This window comes from Pristiophorus japonicus, chromosome 8 (genome assembly GCF_044704955.1).
Source record: "Pristiophorus japonicus isolate sPriJap1 chromosome 8, sPriJap1.hap1, whole genome shotgun sequence".
NCBI classification, from domain to species: Eukaryota; Metazoa; Chordata; class Chondrichthyes; family Pristiophoridae; genus Pristiophorus; species Pristiophorus japonicus.
Genome location: NC_091984.1, coordinates 228,599,086 through 228,613,991, shown reverse-complemented (window position 1 = coordinate 228,613,991; position 14,906 = coordinate 228,599,086).

The window sequence follows — 14,906 nt, the reverse complement described above, 5'->3', positions numbered from 1 at the left end:
GTGTTAGGTATGACTCCTGCCAGTGGAGAGTTTTCCCCCTGATTCCCATTGCCTTCAGTTTTGCTAGGGCACCTTGATGTCACACTCGGTCAAATGCTGCCTTGATGTCAAGGGCAATCACACCCACCTCACCTCTTTTGTCCATGTTTGGACCAAGACTGTATTGAGGTCTAGAACCGAGTGGTTCTGGCAGAACCCAAACTGAGCATCGGTGAGCAGATTATTGGTGAGTAAGTGACACTTGATGGCACTGTCGACGACACCTTTCATCACTTTGCTGATGATTGAGAGTAGACTGATGGTGCAGTAATTGGCCGGATTGGACTTGTCCAGCTTTATGTGGACAGGACGTACCTTGGCAGTTTTCCACTTTGTCGAGGTGCGAAATTGAGAGGTGATGTCACAGCCAAGCTGGTAAGCGGTTGGCTGTTCGACTGGTAAGCATAACTCTCTTTTAGACTGACTTTTAGATTGGTTTAATTGGCAGCGAACTACTAAGTAGCTGTTTGGTGTTTAAGTAAATTTTAGCAAGTAAATTAATTTAAGGATGAAGTCATGGCAGGAGAGCTCGGACCCATGTCATGCTCCTCCTGTGCTATGTGGGAAGTCACTACGATGTCGTTGGTGAGGCCTATAAAAGGCACAGCAGGGAGTCCGGGGCCCAGCGTCGGCGAGAGGTGCGTGGAGAGGCGTAGGAGGAGTCAGAGTAGGAATCGCAGGATAGCTCAGATGAATATGTGGCTTGAGCAGTGGTGCAGCAGGGAGGGATTCAAATTCCTGGGGCATTGGAACCGGTTCTGGGGGAGGTGGGACCAGTACAAACCAGACGGTCTGCACCTAGGCAGGACCGGAACCAATGTCCTAGGGGGAGTGTTTGCTAGTGCTGTTGGGGAGGAGTTAAACTAATATGGCAAGGGGATGGGAACCAATGCAGGGAGACAGAGAGAAACAAAAAGGAGACAAAAGCAAAAGACAGAAAGGAGATGAGTAAAAGTGGAGGGCAGAGAAACCCAAGGCAAAAAACAAAAAGGGCCATTGAATATAAAGGGGTCAAAACTAAAAATCATGGTTTAAAAACTAGTAATAAAACACTCGACCTAAACGCACGCAGCATTCGAAATAAAGTAAATGAGTTGATGGCACAAATCATTACAAATGGGTATGATTTGGTGGCCAATACAGAAACGTGGTTGCAGGGTGGCCAAGACTGGGAATTAAACATACAGGGGTATCTGACGATTCGTAAAGATAGACAAGAAGGGAAAGGAGGTGGGGTAGCTCTGTTAATAAAGGACGATATCAGGGCAGTTGTGAGAGATGATATTGGCTCCAATGAACAAAATGTTGATTCATTGTGGGTGGAGATTAGAAATAGTAAGGGGAAAAAGTCACTGATGGGTGTAGTTAAAAGGCCCCCAAATAATAACGTCACGATGGGGAGGGCAATAATCAAGGGAATAATGGAGGCATGTGAAAAACGATCGGCAGTAATCATGGGGGATTTTAACCTACATATCGATTGGTCAAATCAAATCGCACGGGGTAGCCTTGAGGAGGAATTCACAGAATGCATTCGGGATTGTTTCTTAGAACAGTATGTTACAGAACCTACAAGGGAGCAAGCTATCTTAGATCTGGTCCTGTGTAATGAGACAGGAATAATAAACGATCTCCTAGTAAAAGATCCTCTCGGAATGAGTGATCACAGTATGGTTGAATTTGTAATACAGATTGAGGGTGAGGAAGTAGTGTCTCAAACGAGCATACTATGCTTAAACAAAGGGGACTACAGTGGGATGAGGGCAGAGTTGGCTAAAGTAGACTGGAAACACAGACTAAACGGTGGCACAATTGAGGAACAGTGGAGGACTTTTAAGGAGTTCTTTATAGTGCTCAACAAAAATATATTTCAGTGAAAAAGAAGGGCGGTAAGAGAAGGGATAACCAGCCGTGGATAACCAAGGAAATAAAGGAGAGTATCAAATTAAAAACCAATGCGTATAAGGTGGCCAAGGTTAGTGGGAAAATAGAAGATTGGGAACATTTTAAACGACAACAAAGAATGACTAAGAAAGCAATAAAGAAAGGAAAGATAGATTACGAAGGTAAACTTGCGCAAAACATAAAAACGGATAGTAAAAGCTTTTACAGATATATAAAATGGAAAAGAGTGACCAAAGTAAATGTTGGTCCCTTAGAAGATGAGAAGGGGGATTTAATAATGGGAAATGTGGATATGGCTGAAACCTTAAACAATTATTTTGCTTCGGTCTTCACAGTGGAAGACACAAAAACCATGCCAAAAATTGCTGGTCACAGGAATGTGGGAAGGGAGGACCTTGAGACAATCACTATCACTAGCGGGGGTAGTGCTGGACAGGCTAATGGGACTCAAGGTAGAAAAGTCCCCTGGTCCTGATGAAATGCATCCCAGGGTATTAAAAGAGATGGCGGAAGTTAAAGCAGATGCATTCGTTATAATCTACCAAAAGTCTCTGGACTCTGGGGAGGTACCAGCGGATTGGAAAACAGCTAATGTAACGCCTCTGTTTAAAAAAGGGGGCAGACAAAAGGCAGGTAACTATAGGCCGCTTAGTTTAACATCTGTAGTGGGGAAAATGCTTGAAACTATTAAGGAAGAAATAGCGGGACATCTCGATAGGAATAGTGCAATCAAGCAGACGCAGCATGGATTCATGAAGGGGAAATCATGTTTAACTAATTTACTGGAATTCTTTGAGGATATAACGAGCATGGTGGATAGAGGTATACCGATGGATGTGGTGTATTTAGATTTTCAAAAGGCATTCGATAAGGTGCCACACAAAAGGTTACTGCAGAAGATAAAGGTACGCGGAGTCAGAGGAAATCTATTAGCATGGATAGAAAATTGGCTGGCAAACAGAAAGCAGAGAGTTGGGATAAATGGGTCCTTTTCGGGTTGGAAATCGGTGGTTAGTGGTGTGCCACAGGGATCGGTGCTGGGACTACAACTGTTTACAATATACATAGGTGACCTGGAAGAGGGGACAGAGTGTAGTGTAACAAAATTTGCAGATAACACAAAGATTAGTGGGAAAGCGGGTTGTGTAGAGGACACAGAAAGGCTGCAAAGAGATTTAGATCGGTTAAGCGAATGGGCTAAGGTTTGGCAGATGGAATACAATGTCGGAAAGTGTGAGGTCATCCACCTTGGAAAAAAAAAAACAGTAAAAGGGAATATTATTTGAATGAGGAGAAATTACAACATGCTGCGGTGCAGAGGGACCTGGGGGTCCTTGTGCATGAATCCCAAAAAGTTAGTTTGCAGGTGCAGCAGGTAATCAGGAAGGCGAATGGAATGTTGACCTTCATTGCGAGAGGGATGGAGTACAAAAGCAGGGAGGTCCTTCTGCAACTGTATAGGGTATTGGTGAGGCCGCACCTGGAGTACTGTGTGCAGTTTTGGTCACCTTACTTAAGGAAGGATATACTAGCTTTGGAGGGAGTACAGAGACGATTCACGAGGCTGATTCCAGAGATGAGGGGGTTACCTTATGATGATAGATTGAGTAGACTGGGTCTTTACTCGTTGGAGTTCAGAAGGATGAGGGGGGATCTTATAGAAACATTTAAAATAATGAAAAGGATACACAAGATAGAGGCAGAGAGGTTGTTTCCACTGGTCGGGGAGACTAGAACTAGGGGGCACAGCCTCAAAATACGGGGGAGCCAATTTAAAACTGAGTTGAGAAGGAATTTCTTCTCCCAGAGGGTTGTGAATCTGTGGAATTCTCTGCCCAAGGAAGCAGTTGAGGCTAGCTCATTGAATGTATTCAAGTCACAGATAGATAGATTTTTAACCAATAAGGGAATTAAGGGTTACGGGGAGCGGGCGGGTAAGTGGAGCTGAGTCCACGGCCAGATCAGCTATGATCTTGTTGAATGGCGGAGCAGGCTCGAGGGGCTAGATGGCTGACTCCTGTTCCGAATTCTTATGTTCTTATGTGTGCGGGAAGTGTGTCCAGCTGCAGCTCCTGACAGACCGCATGACGGCACTGGAGCTGCGGATGGACTGACTCTGGAGCATGCGCGATGCTGAGAATGTTGTGGATAGCACATTTAGTGAGTTGGTCACACTGCAGGTAAGGGTTAGGACAGATAGTGAATGGGTGACCAAGAGTCAAGGCAAGAGCAGGAAGGTATTGCAGGAGTCCCCTGCGGTCATCTCCCTCCAAAACAGATATACCGTTTTGGTTATTGTTGGGGGAGATGACTTACCAAGGGAAGGCAAGCAGCCAGGTTCATGGCACCATGGGTGGCTCTGCTGCACAGAAGGGCGGGAAAAAAAGAGTGGGAGAGCTATAGTGATAGGGGACTCTATTGTAAGGGGAATAGATAGGAGTTTCTGCGGCCGCAACCGAGACTCCAGGATGGTATGTTGCCTCCCTGGTGCAAGGGTCAAGGATGTCTCGGAGCGGCTGCAGAGCATTCTGGAGAGGGAGGGTAAACAGCCAGTTGTCATGGTACATGTAGGTACCAACGATATAGGTAAGAAGCGGGAAGAGATACCTACAAGCTTAATTTAGGGAGCTAGGAGTTAAATTAAAAAGTAGGACCTCAAAAGGTAGTAATCTCTGGATTGCTACCAGTGCCACATGCTAATCAGAGTAGAGGGAGCAGGATAGTTAGAATAAATACATGGCTTGAGCAGTGGTGCAAGAGGGAGGGATTCAAATTCCTGGGACATTGGAACCAGTTCTGGGGGAAGTGGGACCTGTACAAAAGGGACGGTCTGCACTTGGGCAGGACTGGAACTGATGTCCTGGGGGTAACATATGCTAATGCAGATAGTGAGTGTTTAAACTAATATGGCAGGGGGATGGGAACCTATGCAGCGAGACAGGGCGAAGTAATATGGAGTCAGAAACAGATGGTAGAAAGGCAAAAAGCAATAGTGGAAGGCCGAGTAAACAAAGGCAAGAAATAAAAAGGGCCACACTACATCATAATTCTAAAAGGACAAAGGGTGTTAAAAAAACAAGCCTGAAGGCTTTGGGTCTTAATGCAAGGAGTATCCGTAATAAGGTGGATGAATTAACTGTGCAAATAGATGTGAACAGATATGATGTGATTGGGATTACAGAGACGTGGCTCCAGGATGATCAGGGCTGGGAACTCAACATCCAAGCGTATTCAACATTCAGGAAGGATAGACTAAAAGGAAAAGGAGGTGGAGTAGCATTGCTGGTTAAAGAGGAGATTAATGCAATAGTTAGGAAGGACATTAGCTTGGATGATGTGGAATCTATATGGGTAGAGCTGCAGAACACCAAAGGGCAAAAAACATTAGTGGGAGTTGTGTACAGACCTCCAAACAGTAGTAGTGATGTTTGGGAGGGCATCAAACAGGAAATTAGGGGTGCATGCAATAAAGGTGCAGCAGTTATAATGGGTGACTTTAATATGCACATAGATTGGGCTAACCAAACAGGAAGCATTACGGTGGAGGAGGATTTCCTGGAGTGCATAAGGGATGGTTTTCTCGACCAATATGTCGAGGAACCAATTAGGGGGGAGGCCATCTTAGGCTGGGTGTTGTGTAATGAGAGAGGATTAATTAGCAATCTCGTTGTGCGAGGCCCCTTGGGGTAGAGTGACCATACTATGGTGGAATTTTACATTAGAATGGAGAATGAAACAGTTAATTCAGAGACCATGGTCCAGAACTTAAAGAAGGGTAACTTTGAAGGTATGAGGCGTGAATTGGCTAGGATAGATTGGCGAATGATACTTAAGGGGTTGACAGTGGATGGGCAATGGCAGACTATTAGAGACCGCATGGATGAACTACAACAATTGTACATCCCTGTCTGATGTAAAAATAAAAAAGGGAAGGTGGCTCAACCGTGGCTATCAAGGGAAATCAGGGATAATATTAAAGTCAAGGAAGTGGCATACAAATTGGCCAGAAATAGCAACGAATCTGGGGACTGGGAGAAATTTAGAACTCAGCAGAGGAGGACAAAGGGTTTGATTAGGGCAGGGAAAATAGAGTACGAGAGGAAGCTTGCAGGGAACATTAAGACGGACTGCAAAAGCTTCTATAGATATGTAAAGAGGAAAAGGTTAGTAAAGACAAATGTAGGTTCCCTGCAGTCAGAATCAGGGGAAGTCATAACGGGGAACAAAGAAATGGTAGTCCAATTGAACAAGTACTTTGGTTCGGTATTCACTAAGGAGGACACAAACAACCTTCCGGATATAAAAGGGGTCAGAGGGTCTAGTAAGAAGGAGAAACTGAGGGAAATCCTTATTAGTCAGGAAATTGTGTTGGGGAAATTGATGGGATTGAAGGCCGATAAATCCCCAGGGCCTGATGGACTGCATCCCAGAGTACTTAAGGAGGTGGCCTTGGAAATAGCGGATGCATTGACAGTCATTTTCCAACATTCCATTGACTCTGGATCAGTTCCTATGGAGTGGAGGGTAGCCAATGTAACCCCACTTTTTAAAAAAGGAGGGAGAGAGAAAACAGGGAATTATAGACCTGTCAGCCTGACATCGGTAGTGGGTAAAATGATGGAATCAATTATTAAGGATGTCATAGCAGCGCATTTGGAAAGAGATGACATGATAGGTCCAAGTCAGCATGGATTTGTGAAAGGGAAATCTTCTGGAATTTTCTGAGGATGTTTCCAGTAGAGTGGACAAGGGAGAACCAGTTGATGTGGTGTATTTGGACTTTCAGAAGACTTTCGAGCAGGTCCCACACAAGAGATTAATGTGTAAAGTTAAAGCACATGGGATCGGGGGTAGTGTGCTGACGTGGATTGAGAACTGGTTGGCAGACAGGAAGCAAAGAGTAGGAGTAAATGGGGACTTTTCAGAATGGCAGGCAGTGACTAGTGGGGTACCGCAGGGTTCTGTGCTGGGGCCCCAGCTGTTTACATTGTACATTAATGATTTAGACGAGGGGATTAAATGTAGTATCTTCAAATTTGCGGATGACACTAAGTTGGGTGGCAGTGTGAGCTGCGAGGAGGATGCTATGCGGCTGCAGTGACTTGGATAGGTTAGGTGAGTGGGTAAATGCATGGTAGATGAAGTATAATGTGGATAAATGTGGGGTTATCCACTTTGGTGGTAAAAACAGAGAGACAGACTATTATCTGAATGGTGACAGATTAGGAAAAGGGGAGGTGCAACGAGACCTGGGTGTCATGGTACATCAGTCATTGAAGGCTGGCATGCAGGTACAGCAAGCAGTTAAGAAAGCAAATGGCATGTTGGCCTTCATAGCGAGGGGATTTGAGTACAGGGGCAGGGAGGTGTTACTACAGTTGTACAGGGCCTTGGTGAGGCCACACCTGGAGTATTGTGTACAGTTTTGGTCTCCTAACTTGAGGAAGGACATTCTTGCTATAGAGGGAGTGCAGCGAAGGTTCACCAGACTGATTCCCGGGATGGTGGGACTGACCTATCAAGAAAGGCTGGATCAACTGAGCTTGTATTCACTGGAGTTCAGAAGAATGAGAGGGGATCTCATAGAAACGTTTAAAATTCTGACGGGTTTAGACAGGTTAGATGCAGGAAGAATGTTCCCAATGTTGAGGAAGTCCAGAACCAGGGGTCACAGTCTAAGGATAAGAGGTAAGCCATTTAGGACCGAGATGAGGAGAAACTTCTTCACCCAGAGAGTGGTGAACCTGTGGAATTCTCTACCACAGAAAGTTGTTGAGGCCAATTCACTAAATATATTCAAAAAGGAGTTAGATATCGTCCTTACTACTCGGGGGATCAAGGGGTATGGCGAGAAAGCAGGAATGGGGTACTGAAGTTGCATGTTCAGCCATGAACTCATTAAATGGCGGTGCAGGATCGAAGGGCCGAATGGCCTGCTCCTGCACCTATTTTCTATGTTTCTATGTTTCTATGCCAGTGTTGTAGCTGTACTGGAACCACTGTGGCTATTTATAATGTCTTGTCCAATAAAGTTTCTGGTCAATGGTGACCCCTAGGATGTTGATGGTGGGAGATTTGGTGATGGGTAATGCCGTTGAATATCAATATGGTTGGAGGTCATTCATCCCAGACATCGCTGTAAGGGTTCCACAGGGCAGTGTCCAAGGTCCAACCATCTTCAGCTGGTTCATCAATGACCTTCTCTGCATCATAAGATCAGAAGTGGGGACATTTGCTGATGACTGCACAGTGTTTAGTTCCATTTGCAACTCCTCAGAAAAGGAAGCAGTCCATGCCCATGTGCAAGATCTGGACGGCATTCAGGCTTGGGCTGATAAGTGGCAAGTAACATTCACGCCACAAAAGTGCCAGGCAATGATTATCTCTCACAAATGAGAATCTAACCACCTGGCATCTTCAGCACGAGAGCCGGGATGTTGTCGGGGTCCTTAGCCTTTGCTGCATTCAGTGTGCGCAGCCGTTTCTTGAAATCACGTGGAGTGAATCAAATTGGCTGAAGATTGGCTCCTGTGATGGTGGGGACCTCAGGAGGAGGCCGATATGGATCAGCCACTCGGCACTTCAGGCTGAAGATGGATGCAAGCGCTTCAGCCTTGTCTTTTGCACTCGCGTGCTGGGCTCCGCCATCACTGAGGATGGGGATGTTCATGGAGCCTCCTCTTCCTGTTAGACGTTTAATGGTCCACTGCCATTCACGACTGGATGTGGCAGGACTGCAGAGCTTTGATCTGATCTGTTGATTGTGGCTGATCTTCGACCTCAATGTCTCTTTCCTACCCTATCCCCATATCCCTCGAAACCCTTTCAATCTCTTGGACCCTAGAATTCCAGTGACAATTCTTTGCAACACTGCACCTGTTAAACTTTGCAGCAAATTATATTTTGCACATGTTCCCCTTTCCTGTGACTGGTCAATCAGTTCTTGGAAGTTCCTTTACTATAAAATGGTGTTGCTGTGTGAATTCCAATCAGATTGCCGTTACCCCCAGCTACAATCCAGTTCTGCATCTTGCATTCTGAATTTGTTATTACAGGATAAATTGAAATTCTGGAATAAATATAAATAGACTTTTAAAAAAAAATATACACGATTCATCATCGGGGAATCAAAATCAACCACCATGCATTTTCATCTACCTCTCTTTATCTTTATAACTGTGTTCATAAAGTACACTGCTGCTCTGCATCCCAGTCGTGTTGAGAAAACCATGAGACATCCCATAGCTTTTTGATTAGTTTGTCAGCTCCCATAACAAGGGTTGCAGAGAAATGTTGCTTAAAAAAAACCATAGAGCAGTCACTTGAGAATTCATCACTTTCTGCGAGTGATCATGGAGCTCTGTTGAAGTGTGCCCCTCTATTTCCATCAGGTTTGCTTACCATGTTTCAGTCTAACACAACACAAAGGATCATGTTCCCAGTTAATGGATTTGACAACGTCCTTACAGCGAAAGTCTCTTAAACTGACTCACTGCAGCATCCTCTCCGATTGCTCAGCTTGTGTGCAGCTCAGCCACGCTCACCGGGCCCCAGGTTGGCTACCAAACCTCAGTGCATGAGCATAAAATCTAGGCTGACACTCCAGTGCAGTACTGAGAGAGCGCTGCACTGTCGGAGGTGCCGTCTTTCGGATGAGATGTAAAACCGAGGCTCCGGGAATGGAGGGAGTGGCGTGGCTGCCAAGCCCAGCAGTCTGTGTGGCCCCAGGCCTGCGAGCACCATCGGAGCAGGCCAGGGAGTGGAAGGAGCAGCGTGCAGCACACCACTCCAGGGAGCAGCACATGCTGGAGCAGGAGAGCAACAGCAGTGAAAAGGGACATCACCAAGGTCCAGGTCGGTGATTGGAGCGTGGGGCAGGTACAGCAGGAGCGGTGAGGTCGGGGCGAAGGAGCGGCGAGAGATTGTAGAGCCACGTGATTGGGGCCCAGGAGAGGCGCGAGTTCGGGGCCCAGAAGAGGTGAGGGCCCAGGGGGAGCACAGGCCAGCCCACACTGCGATATGTGTGTGCACTAGGTCCGTGCAGCAGAGCAGGTCTCCAGTCATCTTGGTTAATCCTTGCTACTGGACCCAGACCTAGCTCTGTCAAGCCCGTGTGGTGGCTGGTGTGCAACGGCCACCCCACGTTAAAAAAATCCACGAACAGGTATCTTCCACCCTTCAACATGTAGTTCGGGACCTGGAATATTAGGTCCTTCATTGAAACACCTGTGAACTTTTTGACGTGGAAGCAAGTCATTCTCGGTTCGAGGGACTGTCTGTGATGATGATGAAAACCGAGGCCCTGCCTGCTTTCTCAATTGGACTTAAAAGATCCCATGACACTATTTCCAAGAAGAGCAGGTACCCTGACCAATATTTATCCCGCAAAAAACAGATCATCTGGTCATTCCAACACTGCTGTTTGTGGGAGCTTGCTGTGCGCAAATTGGCTGCTGCGTTTCCCACATTACAACAGTGACTACACTCCAAAATGCACTTCATTGGCTGTAAAGTGCTTTGAGAGGTCCGGAGGTCGTAAAAGGCGCTACATAAATGTAAGTCTTGCTTTTCTGTTCCAGTTCTTTGCTACAGCAATCCAACACTACTTTTTCCACACAGCCTTGTATCTCATTCTGCTTCAGACATTAATCCACTTTTCCCATCAACAATTCCATCTCTGCCTCGCCCCTGCCACTCTGACCCGTTCTTTTTTGCTCAGCTTTGTATCTTCCACCCACAGAAATTTCTCACCATGTTTAAGAGTCTTCAAACCAAGCTGCTGAGAAATTCACTTCAGCAAAGCTTCTGCTTCCCCAATATGGAGTAGATATTCTCTTCCTGTAGAAATACGCACAATTTACTAAGAAGGTCAGCACAGGTTGGTCTAGTGAAATATAGGTGTTCCCACAAGTCAAAGGCAAATCCAGCACTGTCCATGAATTAAAGCACTGGTAAGCTCCCACTGCTTGTCCAACAAGGACCGTCTTACTTGTTGGGGCATTGGTTTGCAGGATTATGCAGGTTAACGGTTCTCTCTCCTCAAGTACTGTGCCCCTTTCCCGCAAATCTGTCGTCATCACCACTCTACTCAAAAAAGCAACCCTCGACCCCTCCATCCTTGCAAACTACTGCCCCACCTCCAACCTCCCTTTCCTTTCCAAATTCCTTGAACGTGTTGTCGCCTCCCAACTCCATGCCCATCCTTCATCGAAGCATAAAAATTTACAGCACGGAAGGTGGCCACTTCAGCCCATCATGTCCGCGCCGGCCGACAAAGAGCTGTCCAGCCTAATTCCACTTTGCAGCTCTTGGTCAGCAGCCCTGCAGGTTACAGCACACCAGCTGCACATTTTAAATGTGGTGAGGGTTTCTGCCTCTACCACCCTTTCAGGCAGTGAGTTCCAGACCCCCACCACCCTCTGGGTGAAGAAATTTCCCCTCCAAGCCTTCTACCAATTACCTTACATCTATGCCCCCTGGTTATTGACCCCTCTGCTAAGGGAAATAGGTCCTTCCTATCCACTCTATCTCGGCCCCTCATAATTTTATACACCTCAATAAGGTCTCTCCTCAGCCTCCTCTGTTCCAAAGAAAACAACTCCAGCCTATCCAATCTTTCCTCATAGCTAAAATTCTCCAGTCCAGGCAACATCCTCGTCAATCTCCTCTGTACCCTCTCTATTGCAATCACATCTTTTCTGTAATGTGGTTACCAGAACTGCACGCAGTACTCCAGCTGTGGCCTAACTAGTGTTTTATATAGTTCAAGCATAACCTCCCTGCTCTTGCATTCTATGCCTCAGCTAATAAAGGCAAGCATTCCGTATGGCTTCTTAACCAATTTATCTACTTGACCTGCTACTTTCAGGGATCTGTGGACCTGCACTCCAAGGTCCCTTTGTTCCTCTACACTTCTCAGTGTCTTACCATTTAATATGTATTCCCTGTTAGCCCTCCCCAAATGCATTACCTCACACTTATCTGGATTGAATTCCATTTGCCACTGTTCTGCCCACCTGACCAGTCCATCGATATCTTCCTGCAGCCTACAGCTTTCTTCTTAATCATCAACCACACAGCCAATTTTAATATCATCTGCACACTTCTTAATCATACCCCCTACATTCAAGTCTAAATCATTGATATAAAAAGGCTTGAGCGTCCGAAATCCGGAGTTCCGAATTTCAAAATGTTCCGGAATCCGGACAACGGGGCTGATTCATGGCGGTGTCATCCGTAAACCGGAAAATGTTCCGAACTCCCCCGCCTTTGCCCCCCCCCCAACTCCCCCTCCCCGTCTCGGCTGCCTGACCTCCCCCGCACCCACATCCCCCGCTTACCTCGGCTATCCGATCCCCCTCCCCTCCACCCCCTTACCTTGGCCCAGACGTTTCCGGACTCGGGATGTCGGAAAGACGTTTTGAAATCCGGAAACGCCCAAAATCCGGAAAGGCCTCGGTCACAAGGTTTCCAGATTTTAGACGCTCTACCTGTACCACAAAAAGGGACCTAATACTGAGCCCTGTGGAACCCCATTGGAATCAGCCTTCCAGTCACAAACCACCCATCAACTATTACCCTTTGCTTCCAGCCTCTGAGCCAATTTTGAGTCCAACTTGTTGCTTTGCCCTGGATCCCATGGGCTTTTACTTTTGTGACCAGTCTGCCATGTGGGACCTTATTAAAAGCCTTGCTAAAGTCCATAAACACTACATTAAATGCACTGCCCTCATCGACCCTCCTTGTTACCTCCTCAAAATATTCAATCAAGTTAGTCAGACATGACCTTCCCTTAACAAATCCATGCTAACTGTCCTTGATTAATCCGTGTCTTTCTAAATAAAGATTTATCCTGTCCCTCAGAATTTTTTCCAATAATTTTCCCACCATCGAGGTTAGACTGACTGGCCTGTAATTACTCAGCTTATCCCTTTCTCTCTTTTTAAACAAAGGTACAACATTAGCAGTCCTCCGGCACCACACCTGTAGCCAGAGAGGACTGGAAAGTGATGGTCAGAGCCTCTGCTATTTCCTCTTTTGATTCTCTTAACAGCCTGGGATACATTTAATCCGAGCCTGGGGACTTATCCACTTTCAAAGCTGCTAAACCCCTTAATACTTCCTCTCTCTACATTTACTTCATCTAATATTTCACACTCCTCCTCCCTCATTGCAAAGTCTGCATTGCTCCTCTCTTTTGTGAAAACAGATGCAAAGTATTCATTAAGAACTATGCCCACGTCTTCCGCCTCCACACAGATTATCTTTATGGTCTCTAATAGGCCCTACTCTTTCTTTTGTTATCATCTTGCTCTTAATGTATTTATAAAACATCTTTGGCATTTTCTTGATTTTCCTTGCCAACATTTTTTCATGCTCTCTCTTTGCTTTCCTAATTTCCTTTTTAATTTCAACTCTGCACGGTCTAAACTCCTCTACAATTTCTGCAGTATTGAGCCCTCGGTATCTGTCATAAGCTGCCCTTTTTGTCTTTATCCTACCCTGTATACCCCCTGACATCCAGGGGGCTCTAGATTTGTTAGTCCCACCCTTTTTCTTTCAGGGAACATTCTTGCTCTGAACCCTCTGGATTTCCTCCTTGAATACCTCCCACTGTTCTGACACTGATTTACCTTCAAATAGCTCTTTGCAGTCCACTTTAGCTAAATCATCCCTCCGCTTATCAAAATTGGCTTTTCCCCAATTGCGAACTTTTATTCCTGCTCTAGCTTTGTCCTTTTCCACAACTACCCTAAATCTAACTGAATTATGATCACTAGCACCAAAATGCTCTCCCACTGATACCCCTTCCACCTACCCAGCTTCATTCCCTAAAAATAAATCCAGTACCGCCCCCTCCCTTGTTGGGCTTGCTACATACTGGCTAAAAAAGTTCTCCTGAATGTATTTTAGGAATTCCGCCCCTCTATACCTTGCACACTAATCTTATCCCAGTTAATAGTAGGGTAGTTGAAATCCCCTTTTACTGCCCTATAGTTTGTGCACTTCTCAGAAATTTGCCTACATATTTGTTCTTCCATCTCTCTCTGACTGTTTGGGGGTCTATAGTACACTCCCAGTAGTGTGTTCGCCCCTTTTTTGTTCTTCAATTCAACCCCTATGGCCTCATTTAATGATCCTTCCAATATCATCCTTCCTCAGGGCTGTAATTGTTTCTTTAATCAATACTGCGACCACCTGCACCTCCCCCCCCACCCCCTGTCACCTCCTTTTTTACCCGCCTCTCTGTCCCGACTGAAAAGCCTATAACCAGGAATGTTGAGCTGCCATACCTGTCCTTCTTTCAGGCATGTCTCAGTACTAGCTATAATATCGCATTCCCAAATGTCTATCTGTGCTCTCAGCTCACCTGCCTTATTCCCTATACTCTTTGCAGTGAAGTACACACCATTTAGCACTGCCAAATTTCCTTGTTGTCTATTTTCTAGCCCTTGTTTGCTCTGTCTTCCAAATTCACTTTCTATATTTTGGCTTTCCATTTCCAGCTTTGCTTCTCTTTCTACTGAAGCTATTCTCAGGTTCACATCCCCCTGCCAAGCTAGTTTACACCCTCCCTAACAGTGCTAGCAAACCCCCCCCACTCCCCGCGAGGATATTGGTCCCGCAATTCCATGTTTGAATCCCTACAATCCAGTTTCCGCGCCTGCCACAGTACCAGAAACAACTCTCAAAGTCACAAATGACATCCTTTGTGACTGTTGACAAAGGCAGACTATCCCTCCTCGCCCTTCTTGACCTGTCTGCAGCCTTTGACACGGTTGACCACTCCATTCTCCTCCAACGTCTCTCCACCATCGTCCAGCTGGGTGGGACTGCACTCGCCTGGTTCCATTCTTATCCATCTAATCGTAGCCAGAGAATCTCCTGCAACGGCTTCTCTTCCCACTCCCGCATCGTTCCCTCTGGTGTCCCCCGAGGATCTATCCTTGGCCCCCTCCTAT